This window comes from Rattus norvegicus (genome assembly GCF_036323735.1).
Source record: "Rattus norvegicus strain BN/NHsdMcwi chromosome Y unlocalized genomic scaffold, GRCr8 chrY_unlocalized_15, whole genome shotgun sequence".
In the NCBI taxonomy this organism is placed as follows: domain Eukaryota; kingdom Metazoa; phylum Chordata; class Mammalia; order Rodentia; family Muridae; genus Rattus; species Rattus norvegicus.
The window spans coordinates 192,658-207,726 of NW_026947373.1; positions in this window are offsets into that span (position 1 = coordinate 192,658).

The following is a 15,069-nucleotide window of genomic DNA, read 5'->3' on the forward strand; positions in this document are numbered from 1 at the left end:
GAGGTTGAGAGTGTAGAGGGCTTACATTCATGTTTTGTGCATGTATGGAATTGTCAAAGAATAACTTCCTTTCTTAAAACTTCTAAATGTAACCACAAAGAAAATTTGGGAGATATTCTTTCAAATCTGCTCTATTTGTTTTAAAAATTGTGTCTCATTGTGTAGCTCAAATTACCCTAGAACTACCAGTGTTCTGTCTCCTGCATCCCCTGCTCTTTTATCAGGTTTACTCAATATTGACAAAATTATAGAATATATGTAAATATTCTGTTTTTGAAGTTTCATTAAATAATGCATTATTCTGTCATTTGTTTTTCAATTAACAATATATCTTGAATACATGTGCATGGGGAATTTCTTCATGGAATATCATGCATTTAATAAATGGTAGAATACTCATTTGTTTAAATAATAATCTAATTGTGCCATTCAGATCATTTTCATTTTCATTAAGTAAAGTTCGCTACAGAGTGTACACTGACTCAGGCACTCTACTCAATGGTGATATTTACATTATATTTTCTATAAATTACAAAACACATTGTTGGAATGATGTCAAGACTGTTAAGTAATGTAATACTTGTATAAATACTGCCAAATTTCCATTTCAGAAGACTCTAATAAATATATATTGCCATCAATTTTATATGAGAAACCATACTATACCATTCAAAATTAAATGGTACACATATTTTAAAAAAGGTATCAATCTCTAACTTCTGTCAGTTCTTTAATTAGTGGAAGGGTTGAACATGTTGAAGAGGAGGGCATCCTCTATAGGAAGACAAGCAGTCACAACTAATCTGAATCGCTGAGATCTCCCAGACACTGATCCACCAAACAGGCAGGGCACCTAAGGTGATCGGAGGCCGTGACACATGTATAGCAGAGGACTGCTTGGTCTGGCGTAATCCTTGAGAAACTTGAGGCCACAGGGATTATGGTGCCTGGCAGGATCTGGGGAGAATCCTCCTCGAGTCAGGGGAGGAAGAGGTGGAATGGGATGAGGAACTGTGGGAAGGACATAGCACAATGGCAGGAATGTAAATAAATAAAATAATTTTTAAAATAGTTTCACTCCTAAATTCAAATGCTAGTTTCTTTTTATCATCTACATTGCAATTCAATTGTGAAGTTTAGCGTTTTCGCTTACTGAACTGTGTAAGCATTAATCCTTAATTTACTCTTCATACTATTTGCGATTTTTTCCATTCTTACTACATTGCATCAATTGTGTTTTCATATGTCGTATGCTTACTATTTATTATTTGTGCAGAAAATATATTTAGGAATCTTTTATTTTAATGATCTGTTATGTGTGAATGTCTATGTATAGATTTGTGCACATGAACACAGGCACTTGGGGAGATCAGTTATCAGATCCCCTGGAGATGCTTTTACAGCTGGTTGCAAGTGTCTTCATGGGTGTTGTAAACTTAACAAGTTTGCTCTAAAGAGTAATAAGTGCTCTTAACCACTAAGGCAATACTACAATACTTATTCCATAATAAAATCAACCTATTTATCATTTTCTCATGTATTTCAGTGTATCTTTGTATTTGAGACATCTTGCCTCCTTCTCGGTGCTGAGACTACATTCAGGCATTTTTTTCCAGTTTTCATTCCTTTATCTTTTAAGATGTTTTAGATTAAATATGTCAATATTATGCAGTAAATCTTTCAAATTTTTACTTATATAAACTTGGTTCAGTATCTTTTTCTTTCCTCTGCAATGACTATATTAATTTTACAGTTTGCTGTTCTCTCTTCCTTTACACAATCCATCTCATGTGTTTTTTATTTCATATAGAATGAAGTAAAAGACTTTTAGTTTTTCTTTGAAGAGTTAATCTACTAAGAAAATGTGTTGAATTTCCTTTTTTAAGGCCAATACAATACATTATTGTATTAAAATATTCATAGGGTTTTGTTTTTTTTCTTTTTCTTATTATTATTTTTCTTATTAGTCTCATTACTAATATTCTGTTTAAGCTTTTATGTGCTCAGGTCATGTAGTAAATATGAAAATCTTCAAAACATATATGTGTGGGTATCAAATTTAGATTCTTGGTTTTTCATGGCATGAAAATGTATCTGCTCGGCCACCTCTCTAGAACACACTATAAAACTTTAAGGTGACATATACCTCCAGGGTGCTTGTATATATACAATGTTTTCGTCATTTGGATTTTAATAAATATATTTTGTTTACTCTAATTTATTTTTTTTTCCATTTCCACTTGGTAACTCTAGTATGCTTATTTTAATATATAATTAATAATTTAATCATAATTATTATGCATTTGATACCTAGCTAATATGATATTATCTTAGATATAATTGAATACATGCAATTAGATACCTAAAGCATGAAACTTGGTACATAATTTTTTTCATTATTACTATGCATTTGCATAAAACAGAGAATATATCATTGTCACAATCATTACACAGTATGACAGCTACTAACTATCTGTGACTTTTAATCATTTAAAAGGAGTTAGAAAAAAACAGACCAGATAAACAGTTCTCTGCACCCAAGACCTGTGGGAGGGAGAGTTAAACCTTCAGAGAGGCAGACACTCCTGGGAAACCAGAAGAGACTGCACTTTGCACACACATCTCGGACGCCAGAGGAAAACACCAAACGCCATCTGGAACCCTGGTGCACTGAAGCTCCCAGAAACGGCGGCACAGATCTTCCTGGTTGCTGTCGCCCTAGAAAGCTTGTGGGCAGCACACCGCGAGCAAACTTGAGCCTCGGGACCACAGGTAAGACCAACATCTCTACTGCAAGAGACCTGCCTGGTGAACTCAAGACACAGGCCCACAGGAACAGCTAAAGACCTGTAGAGAGGAAAAACTACACGCCCGAAAGCAGAACACTCTGTCCGCATAACAGGCTGAAAGAAAACAGGGAAACAGGTCTACAGCACTCCTGACACACAGGCTTATAGGGCAGTCTAGCCACTGTCAGAAATAGCAGAACAAAGTAACACTAGAGATAATCTGATGCCGAGAGGCAAGCGCAGGAACCCAAGCAACAGAAACCAAGACTACATGGCATCATCGGAGCCCAATTCTCCCATCAAAACAAATATGGAATATCCAAACACACCAGAAAAGCAAGATCTAGTTTCAAAATCATATTTGATCATGATGTTGGAGGACTTCAAGAAAGACATGAAGAACTCCTTTAGAGAACAAGTAGAAGCCCGTAGAGAGGAGACACAAAAATCCCTGAAAGTGTTCCAGGAAAATGCAATCAAACAGTTGAAGGAATTAAAAAATGGAAATAGAAGCAAACAAGAAAGAACACATGGAAACAACCCTGGATATAGAAAACAAAAAGAAGAGACAAGGAGCTGTAGATACAAGCTTCACCAACAGAATACAAAAGATGGAAGAGAGAATCTCAAGAGCAGAAGATTCCATAGAAATAATTGAATCAACTGTCAAAGATAACGTAAAGCGGAAAAAGCTACTGGTTCAAAACATACAGGAAATCCAGGACTCAATGTGAAGATGAAACATAAGGATAATAGGTATAGAAGAGAGGGAAGACTCCCAGTTCAAAGGACCAGTAAATATCTTCAACAAAATCATAGAAGAAAACTTCCCTAAGCTAAAAAAAGAGATACCCATAGGCATACAAGAAGCCTACAGAACTCCAAATAGATTGGACCAGAAAAGAAACACCTCCTGTCACATAATTGTCAAAACACCAAACGCACAAAATAAAGAATATTAAAAGCAGTAAGAGAAAAAGCTGAAGTAACATATAAAGGCAGACCTATTAGAATCACACCAGACTTTTCGCCAGAAACCATGAAGGCCAGAAGATCCTGGACTGATGTCATACAGACCCTAAGAGAACACAAATGCCAGCCCAGGTTACTGTATCCTGCAAAACTATCAATTAACATAGATAGAGAAACCAAGATATTCCATGACAAAACCAATTTACACAATATCATTCTACAAATCCAGCACTACAAAGGAAAATAAATGGTAAAGCCCAACATAAGGAGGCAAGCAATACTCTAGAAGAAGCAAGAAACTAATCGTCTTGGCAACAAAACAAAGAGAATGAAAGCACACAAACATAACCTCACATCCAAATATGAATAAAACAGGAAGCAATAATCACTATTCCTTAATATCTCTCAACATCAATGGCCTCAACTTCCCAATAAAAAGACATAGATTAACAAACTGGATACACAACGAGGACCCTGCATTCTGCTGCCTACAGGAAACACACCTCAGAGAGAAAGACAGACACTACCTCAGAGTGAAAGGCTGAAAAACAGCTTTCCAAGCAAATGGTCGGAAAAAGCAAGCTGGAGTAGCCTTTCTAATATCAGATAAAATCAATTTTCAACTAAAAGTCATCAAAAAAGATAAGAAGGACACTTCATATTCATCAAAGGAAAAACCACCAAATGAACTCTCAATCTTATAAACCTATGCCCCAAATATAAGGGCAATACATATGTAAAATAAATCTTACTAAAGCTCAAAACACACATTGCACCTCACACTATAATAGTAGGAGATTTCTTTTTTTTTTTAAAGATCTTTTTTTTTTCTTTTTCTTTTTTTTTTTCGGAGGTGGGGACCGAACCCAGGGCCTTGCTAGGGCCTTGCTCCTGCTAGGCAAGCGCTCTACCACTGAGCTAAATCCCCAACCCCAATAGTAGGAGATTTCAACACCCCGCTCATCAATGGACAGATCATGGAAACAGAAATTAAACAGAGACGTATACAGACTAAGAGAAGTCATGAGCCAAATAGACTTAACAGATATTTATAGAACATTCTATCCTAAAGCAAAAGGATATACCTTCTTCTTCAGCTCCTCATGGTACTTCCTCTAAAATTGACCATATAATTGGTCAAAAAACGGGCCTCAACAGGTACAGAAAGATAGAAATTATCCCATGCGTGCTATCGGACCACCACGGCCAATGTTATTCAATAACAATAAGGGAAGAATGCCCACATATACGTGGAAATTTAACAATGCTCTACTCAATGATAACCTGGTCAAGGAAGAAATAAAGAAATTAAAGACTTTTTAGAATTTAATGAAAATGAAGGTACAACATTCCCCAACTTATGGGACACAATGAAAGCTGTGCTAAGAGGAAAACTCATAGCGCTGAGTTACTGCAGAAAGAAACAGGAAAGAGCATATGTCAGCAGCTTGACAGCACACCTAAAAGTTCTAGAACAAAAAGAAGCAAATACACCCAGGAGGAGTAGAAGGCAGGAAATAATCAAACTCAGAGCTTTAATCAACCAAGTAGAAACAAAAAGGACCATAGAAAGAATCAACAGAACCAAAAGTTGGTTCCTTGAGAAAATCAACAAGATAGATAAACCCTTAACCAGACTAACGAGAGGACACAGAGAGTGCGTCCAAATTAACAAAATCAGAAATTAAAAGCAAGACATAACAACAGATTCAGAGGAAATTCAAAAAATCATCAGATCTTACTATAAAAGCCTATATTCAACAAAACTTGAAAATCTACAGGAAATGGACATTTCCTAGACAGAATCCAGGTAATGAAGTTAAATCAGGAACAGATAAACCAGTTAAACAACCCCATAACTCCTAAGGAAACAGAAGCAGTCATTAAAGGTCTCCCAACCAAAAAGAGCCCAGGTCCAGACAGGTTTAATGCAGAATTCTATCAAAACTTCATAGAAGACCTCATACCAAAATTATCCAAACTATTCTACAAAATTGAAACAGATGGATCACTACCGAATTCCTTCTATGAAGCCACAATTACTTTTATACCAAAACCACACAAAGACCCAACAAAGAGAGAACTTCAGACCAATTTCCCTTATGAATATCAACGCTAAAAAACTCAATAAATATCTGGCAAACCGAATCCGAGAGCACATCAAAACAATCGTCCACCATGATCAAGTAGGCTTCATCCCAGGTTTGCAGGGATGGTTTAATATACGAAAAACCATCAATGTGATCAACTATATAAACAAACTGAAAGAACAAAACAACATGATCATTTCATTACATGCTGAGAAAGCATTTGATAAAATTCAACACCCCTTCATGATAAAAGTCCTAGAAAGAATAGGAATTCAAAGCCCATACCTAAACATAGTAAAAGCCATATACAGCAAACCAGTTGCTAATATTAAACTAAATGGAGAGAAACTTGAAACAATCCCACTAAAATCAGGGACTAGACAAGGCTGCCCCTCTCTCCCTACTTATTCAATATAGTTCTTGAAATTCTAGCCAGAGCATTCAGACAACAAAAGGAGGTCAAGGGGATTCCTATCCAAAAAGAAGAAGTCAAAATATCACTATTTGCAGATGATATGATAGTATATTTAAGTGATCACAAAAGTTCCACCAGACAACTACTAAAGCTGATATACAACTTCAGCAAAGTGGCTGGGTATAAAATTAACTCAAGTAAATCAGTAGCCTTCCTCTGCACAAAAGAGAAACAAGCCGAGAAAGAAATTAGGGAAACAACACACTTCATAATAGACCCAAATAATATAAAGTACCTCGGTGTGACTTTAACCAAGCAAGTAAAAGATCTGTACAATAAGAACTTCAAGACACTGAAGAAAGAAATAGAAGAAGACCTCAGAAGATGGAAAGATCTCCCATGCTCATGGATTGGCGGGATTAATATAGTAAAAATGGCCATTTTACCAAAAGCGATCTACAGATTCAATGCAATCCCCATCAAAATACCAATCCAATTCTTCAAAGAGTTAGACAAAACAATTTGAAAATTCATCTGGAATAACAAAAAACCCAGGATAGCTAAAACTATCCTCAACAATAAAAGGACTTCAGGGAGAATCACTATCCCTGATATCAAGCAGTATTACAAAGCAATAGTGATTAAAAACTGCATGGTATTGGTACAGAGATATTCAGATAGACCAATGGAATATAATTGAAGACCCAGAAATGAACCCACACACCTATGGTCACTTGATTTTTGACAAAGGAGCCAAAACCATCCAATGGAAAAAAGATAGCATTTTCAGCAAATGGTGCTCGTTCAACTGGAGATCCACATATAGAAGAATGCAGATCGATCCATGCTTATCACCCTGTACAAAGATTAAGTCCAAGTGGATCAAGGACCTCCACATCAAACCAGACACACTCAAACTAGTAGAAGAAAGCTAGGGAAGCATCTGGAACACATGGGCACTGGAAAAAATTTCCTGAACATAACACCAATGGCTTATGCTCTAAGATCAAGAATCGACAAATGGGATCTCATAAAACTGCAAAGCTTCTGTAAGGCAAAGGACACTGTTGTTAGGCCAAAACGGCAACCAACAGTTTGGGAAAAGATCTTTACCAATCCTACAACAGATAATGGCCAAATTATATCCAACAGATATATCCAAAATATACAAAGAACTCAAGAAGTTAGACTGCAGGGAGACAAATAACCCTATTAAAAAATGGGGTTCAGAGCTAAACAAACAATTAACTGCTGACGAATGCCGAATGGCTGAGAAACACCTAAAGAAATGTTCAACATCTTTAGTCATAAGGGAAATGCAAATCAAAACAACCCTGAGATTTCACCTCACACCAGTGAGAATGACCAAGTTCAAAACTCAGGTGACAGCAGATGCTGGCGAGGATGTGGAGAAAGAGGAACACTCCTCCATTGTTGGTGGAATTGCAGACTGGTACAACCATTCTGGAAATCAGTCTGGAGGTTCCTCAGAAAATTGGACATTGAACTGCCTGAGGATCCATCTATACCTCTCTTGGGCATATACCCAAAAGATGCCCCAAAATATAAAAAAGACACATGCTCTATTATGTTCATCGCAGCCTTATTTATAATAGCCAGAAGCTGGAAAGAGCCCAGATGCCCTTCAACAGAGGAATGGATACAGAAAATGTGGTACATCTACACAATGGAATATTACTCAGCTATCAAAAACAACGACTTTATGAAATTTCTTAGGAAAATGGTTGGAATTGAAAAATATCCTGAGTGAGCTAACCCAATCACAGAAAGATATACATGGTATGCACTCATTGATAAGTTGCTATTAGCAAAAATGCTTGAATTACCCTAGATGCCTAGAACAAATGAAACTCAAGACGGATGGTCAAAATGTGAATGCTTCACTCCTTCTTTAAAAGGGGAAAAAGAATACCCTTGGTAGGGAAGATAGAGGCAAAGATTAAAACATAGACTGAAGGTACACCCATTCAGAGCCTGCTCCTCATGTGGCCCATACATATACAGCCACCCAATTAGAGTATGAAGCAAAGAAGTGCAGACAGACAGGAGCCGGATGTAGATCGCTCCTGAGAGACACAGCCAGAATACAGCAAATACAGAGGCGAATGCCAGCAGCAAACCACTGAACTGAGAATAGGACACCCGTTGAAGGAATCAGAGAAAGAACTGGAAGAGCTTGAAGGGGCTTGAGACCCCATATGTACAACAATGCCAAGCAACTAGAGCTTCCAGGGACAAAGCCACTACCTTAAGACTATACATGGACTGACACTGGACTCTGACCTCATAGGTAGCAATGAATATCCTAGTGAGAGCACCAGTTGAGGGGGAAGCCGTGGGTCCTGCTAAGACTGAACCTCCAGTGAACTAGACTGTTGTTGGGAGGGCGGCAATGGGGGGATGGTTGAGAGGGGAACACCCATAAGGAAGGAGAGGGGGGAGGGGAATGTTTGCCCAGAAATTGGGAAAGGGAATAACACTCGAAATGTATATAAGAAATACTCAAGTTAAAAAAAATTCTCAAAAGAAGAGTTGAGCCTCTTCTGACACTACAATCCCCATGACTCTCCCACAAAGAAAGCCTAAATACCCAAAAGGAGAGCAATGCCTGACCTACTCCAGGGAGATGTGCCAATTCTCATTCTTAGAATCTAACCAAGGAGTGGAAACTTTGACAATTGTTTTTAAAATGTGACCGTCTACAAAAAAAGGCAAAAAACTCAGAAATGGCTAATAGATTAAAAAAAAAGAGTTAGAATTATATTGTTAAATGATATTTCCCCAACATCAAGTAAATATATTTTATTTTGCTTCAGTTAATTTAACATGCTATAGGAGGAAAATTTTAATTTCCTCTTTTTTGTTAAACAAAATTTAACTTTTACATCCCCCTACCTATCAGAAAATCAATATTCTTATACTGGAAGATGTGCCAGGCACAGGTCAAATTTCTAGTATAACCTGTTATTACAATTATCAGTCTTGTCAGTTTCAAATGATTGTTCACATCATGCCTGTAAAACACAATGATAAACATGCAGTATAACCATAAGGGCAGTGCAATGGCGTAAATAGCTTGGTGATAGCCAACAGCTCTCTAACTTGGCTTAAGTCCTGTTCAATGAAAATCGTTTGTAGTAGAAATGTAGCCATGTATATAAGACTATTGAAGCTGTGGGTGCGAAGGAGAATGTACAGCCCCTTACTTACTTAAGCCAGTATCATATCTAACAACAATCAAAGCCATGTGTCCTTATATACAGAATTAATTACAGTCTCTGGAACAAACATCACAGTAAAAATCCCAGCCATAAAAAATGCAGGATAGTAATTTCAAGCCCAGTCTCAATGACTATATCTACAAAATGTCACATGATTCAAGGCTGAGGAACATTACCGAAGAGGGAGCATGAAGATTGTAAGAGACTAAAGTTTTCTATGAGATGGTGTCTCAATGTAACACCAGAAATTACACTTATATCATCTCACTAAAACTACTGCCTAAACAACAGCTGACGAAGAGAGGGAATGGAGAAGAATGGAACTTTAGTTCTATTTCTCTTTCAAATTCTTCTTCTTCTTCTTCTTCTTCTTCTTCTTCTTCTTCTTCTTCTTCTTCTTCTTCTTCTTCTTCTTCTTCTTCTTCTCCTTCTTCTTCTCCTTCTTCTTCTTCTTCTTCTTCTTCTTCTTCTTCTTCTTCTTCTTCTTCTTCTTCTTCTTCTTCTTCTTCTTCTTCCTCTTCTTCCTCTCTCTCTCTCTCTCTCTCTCTCTCTCTCTCTCTCTCTCTCTCATTGTTGGAGATTTCATGTTTACATTTCAAATGTTATTCCCTGTCCATGTTTTCAGTCCATAAGCCCCTTAACCCTTCCCCCTACTCTTCTGTAAGGGAGTTCACATTCCCACCCATGGCCTCCCCAAACTTCCCCTTTTTCCCCAACACTGGGGGTCCTACCTTTTTAGAAACAAGAGTTTCTCATTACATTTTTCCCAGCAAGGCCATCCTTTGCTACATATGCAGTTGGAGCCATGGGTCTGTCTATGTATAGTCTTTCTCTTGTGGTTTGGTCCTGGTATCTCTGGTTGTTTGGCAATGTTATTATTATGGGGTTGCAAATCACTTCAGCTCTTTCAATACTTTCTCTAATTCCTCCAACCGGGTTCTGGTTCTTGGTTCAGTGGTTTGCTGTTTCCATTTTCCTCTGTATTTGACATATTCTGGCTGTGTCTCTCAGGAGGGATCAATATCCAGTCATTGTCAGCCTGCACTTCTTAACTTCATCCATCTTAACTAGTTTTGGTGTCTGTACATATATGGGCTACATGTGAGTCAGGCTCTGAATGGCAGGTCCTTCAGTCACTCTTATGAACTTTGCCTCCTTATCCCCTGTCACGGGTATTTTGGTTCCCCTTTTAAAGAAGGAGTGAAGCATCTGCATTTTGGTCATCCTTCTTCAGCTTCATGTGGTCTGTGTATGGCATGATGGGTATTTCAAGCTTTTTGGCTAATATCTGTTTATCAATGAATGCATATCAAGTGTGTTTTTCTGTGATTGAGTAACCTCACTCAGGATGATATTTTCTAGTTCCTTTTATATGACTAGAATTTCATGAAGTCATTGTTTTTACAGCTGAGTAATATTCCATTTTGTAGATGTACCACATTTCTGTATCCATTCTTCTGTTGAAGGGCATCTGGGTTCTTTCCTGCTTCTAACTATTTTAAATATGGCTGCTATGAATACAGACAAATATATTTCTCGGTTGTATGTTGGACAATATTTTGGGTATATGCTCAGGATAGTTGTAGCTGCGTCCTCATTCATGGAATGTCCAATATTCTGAGGAAACTTCAGTGTGATTTTCCAAAGGGTTGTACAAGTCTGAAATCTCACCAACAATGGAGGAGTGTTCCTCATTCTCCACATCCTCACCAGCATGTTCTGTCACCTGAGATTTATATCTTAGCCATTCTCATTGGTGTGAGGTAGACGCTCAGATTTGTTTTGATTTGAATTTCCCTGATTACTAAGGATGTTGAACATTTATTTATGTGTTTTTTGGCCATTTGATAACCTGCATCTGAGAATGTTTTGTAACTCACAGTACCCCATTTTTAATTCTGTTTTTGCTTTCTAAAGTCTAACTTCTTAAGATCTTTGTATATTTTGGATATTACCCACTATCAGATATAGGATTGGTAAAAATGTTTTCCCAAACTGTTGGTTGCAGTTTTGTCTAAATGACAATGTATTTTGCCTTACAGAACTTTGCTATTTTATGAGGTCCTATTTGTCAATTCTTGATCTTAGAGCATAAGTCATGTTTTTTTTTTTTTTGTTTTGTTTTGTTTTTTTTTCAGGAAACTTTCTCCAGTGCCCATGTGTTGAAGACTCTTCCCCATCTTTTCTTCTATTAGTGTAGTGCCCACCTCGACCAGCAAGGAAGACACATCACCTTTGGATTCTTCTCAACAGCCTTTATTTCAGGAAAACCTCATTCTTGATGAGGGGGGCCCCGAGGGAAAAAAGGCACTCCCCCTAAATACAAGAAAGGCTGTGGTTGTAAATTTGTCCTCTGGGGATTGGTGGAGTATGAAATACCTTATTAGCGTGAATATCACTCCAGTCTGATAACTGCCGGAGAAATGTCAATACATGCACATTGTAGGTGTTTATCACTAACATCCACAAGATGTCGGAGCCATCTTTAGACACTCCCTACATCTCCCTCTTTTTTGTTTTCTAAAAATGACTGTCTAGATCTTGGTGTCACATCAGTATATGTCATTGTTTCTGTCTTAGGTCGTTCTTCTCCAGGACTCAGCCTTACTTTTCCTTGTGTAACCCTATCGACACCAAGCCCCTGTCTTAGGTTGGTCTGAACCTGAGGAATGGTGTCCGTCTCTGGATATAATGACTTCACATGACAGTGACAAAATATAGTCTAGGGCAAACTCTTAATTTTTTAAAGAGGCCTGCCATATATTGGGAGATGCACCAATTTCAATGGCAACCATAGCCTGGTAAACAATCGCTTTGTGTCTGTCATGTTCTCGTTGTAAACTGCAAAAGAGCCATAGACATACTCCACATCCCAAGAGGACAATGGCTCCCCAGGCAAAAATGCTAGCCCATTCTTTAAAAAAAAGAGAGCATTGGTAATCCATGATGTGAAATCTCTAAACGTGATGGGTTCCATTCTAGTATTGTTAAGGACAGGAATCTGTATCAGCAATTGTCTTGATAATTGCTCTGCTTTCATGGACCAGTTTCCTTTTAGATAATTTGGGATGTCTTTGTTCTGTTAGAATACTGAGAAAAGTTAACCTGTAAAGAGTAATACATGAAAAACTACAATTATGTATCCTAATCAAAGTTGTAATGTTCAACTTAGCAGAATTATTGATTGATGTGTTTTCACTGCCTGAAGAAGCTACTTGGGCAATTTGACTCAAAGCAGCCAGGATGGTTCCAGTGCCCACAGCACTATTGTTCATAGGATCTAACCAATTGGCCAATGTGGTCCTTCACAACCATATAAAATGCTGGGAGGAATTTTTAAGAGTGAAACATAATGTATGTAACAAAGAATTATTAGTGGCAGTATACCGTTGGGGCAATTCTACATTTGGCGCTATACAAGGAACATCATGCAAACAGGATGTACAGAAAAAGTTGGAAAACAGTAGAATTGCTGTGAATTGGGATAAGTACTGGCCAGTATCTGGCAATGGCACACAGAGTGAGTGAATCAACCTGGATTACCCTTTCCACCAGTAATGGTAGGGTTCGTAGTCTCATCTTCACGAATAGCAGGAGGCAGTTTGCAAGTCAAATATTCAGGCACCCATATTGGATTGTCTTGATTCTGTGGAAAAACACAAACAGCGCCCCTAGATCTCAAAATTACGAGTCTGGGCCACACCATTCACCAGTTAAAACATCCTTCCACTTTAAGTCTGCATTAGCCATAGGTTTAGTAGCAGCATGGCGATCCGCAGCAGTGCGGCCATGCACATCTAAAATTAAGAAATTTAGAGTAAAAGGAGCTAAAGACAACTGTTCTCTTGGTGTTCTGCCATTGGCAATTTCCCCTTTTTGTTTTTGAAAGAGCTCTTTTAAGGTACGATCTATTCTTTTCAAAATTCTTTGACCTTGGGGATTGTATGGCAATCTAGTACTATGACTGACCTGCACTGTCTGGCAAAATGTGTGAAAGGAGTTTACAGTGTAGGCAGGACCGTTGTCTGTATTGAGACTATCAGGCTTTCCCCAGGCTGCCCATGTCTGTAAGCAATGACTAATGGCATTACGAGCCTTTTCACCAGTCATCAGAGGGGCATGTATAATACGGGAACAGGTATCAACAGAAACATGAGCATATATTAAATTTCCAAATTGAGATATGTATGTGACATCCATCTGTCAAAATTTTCGCGGGATCAGACCACGAGGGTTAATTCACACATGAGGAAGGAGGTGTAACTGAACACAATTCTCACCTTTATACAACATCACGAGCTGCAGCTCTAGAGATTTTAAATTTTTGTTGAAGAGTGAAAACAGGAACATGAAACTTTTGATGAAATTCTCTAGCGAGATCAACCAGAGCAGCATGAAAAATAAACTCTCTACGAGTACTAGCATCCATCAGGATGTTATTATTGGCCATGGGACCAGGCAATTTAGTATGAGCTCGGATATGTTGTATGAAAACCTTATTTTTTCTGGCCCAAAACAATTTTTGTAATACTAAAAGAATTTGACCCACAGTACTAGTCGACATAATTGGCCCTGCAATTTCAAGTGAGCGCAGAGCATTAACTACTTAAGCAGAATCAGAAATTATATTCAAAGAATCATGAAATCTTTTAAAAACTTCCAATACAATTTTACATTCTGCAATTTGGGGGGTGCCTGGACTGTACTGAATTAATACTGGTTCTTGAGAATAAACCATATAGGCACCTACACCTGTTTTGGAGCTATCTCTATAAATATCTAACGCTCCAGACAAAGGCTCTGAGGCAGCGAATTTAGGAAAGATCACAGGATGTTCAGTAAAAAATTGTAACAAACGATCCTTAGCATAATGATTTTCAAACTCTCCATCAAAACTACAGCATAATATGGCCCAGTCATCTATCAGGGCACACAATGTTTCCACCTGAGTGGTAGTATATGGTATAATTTTCTTGGACAAAATAACAAAATGCTGAATACAAGATTTAACACCTAACATAGCAAGCTGTTCGACAGCAGAGGAAAAATATTCAAGGGTTTTATTCGGAGAAATATGGGGATAAATCCACAGTAGTGGTCCTTTTTGCCATAGCACTCCTGTAGGCTGACGAAAAGTTCTCAGTATACACAAAAAGAGAACCTCCTTTTCCTTTTACCTTCTTAGCATTGCTTTTTCCAGTCTTTCTTCTACTTTTCTCAAGGATAATTTTGCTTCCTTGGTTACAGCACAGGGTGATGTAACCTGAGAATTTCCTTTCAGGATCTCATAGAGTGGTTGTAAATCTACTTTAGGCATTTTAATATAGGGTCAAATTCAATTTCTTCTTCCTAGTAACTTTTGAAAGTCATTTAATGTTTTTACATGATTTTTTCATCAAAAGACTGACAAAAGAATTGTAACCAGTTCACCTGGGACTTTCAGGACCTCAACAGTGGCCCTTTATCAAACTGTCTCAGAGGGCTAAAGGCCCATGGAAAAGAAAACATTAATCTTGACCTTGGTCACAACCCCTTATTGGAGTAAGGTGAAGAGCCTATGT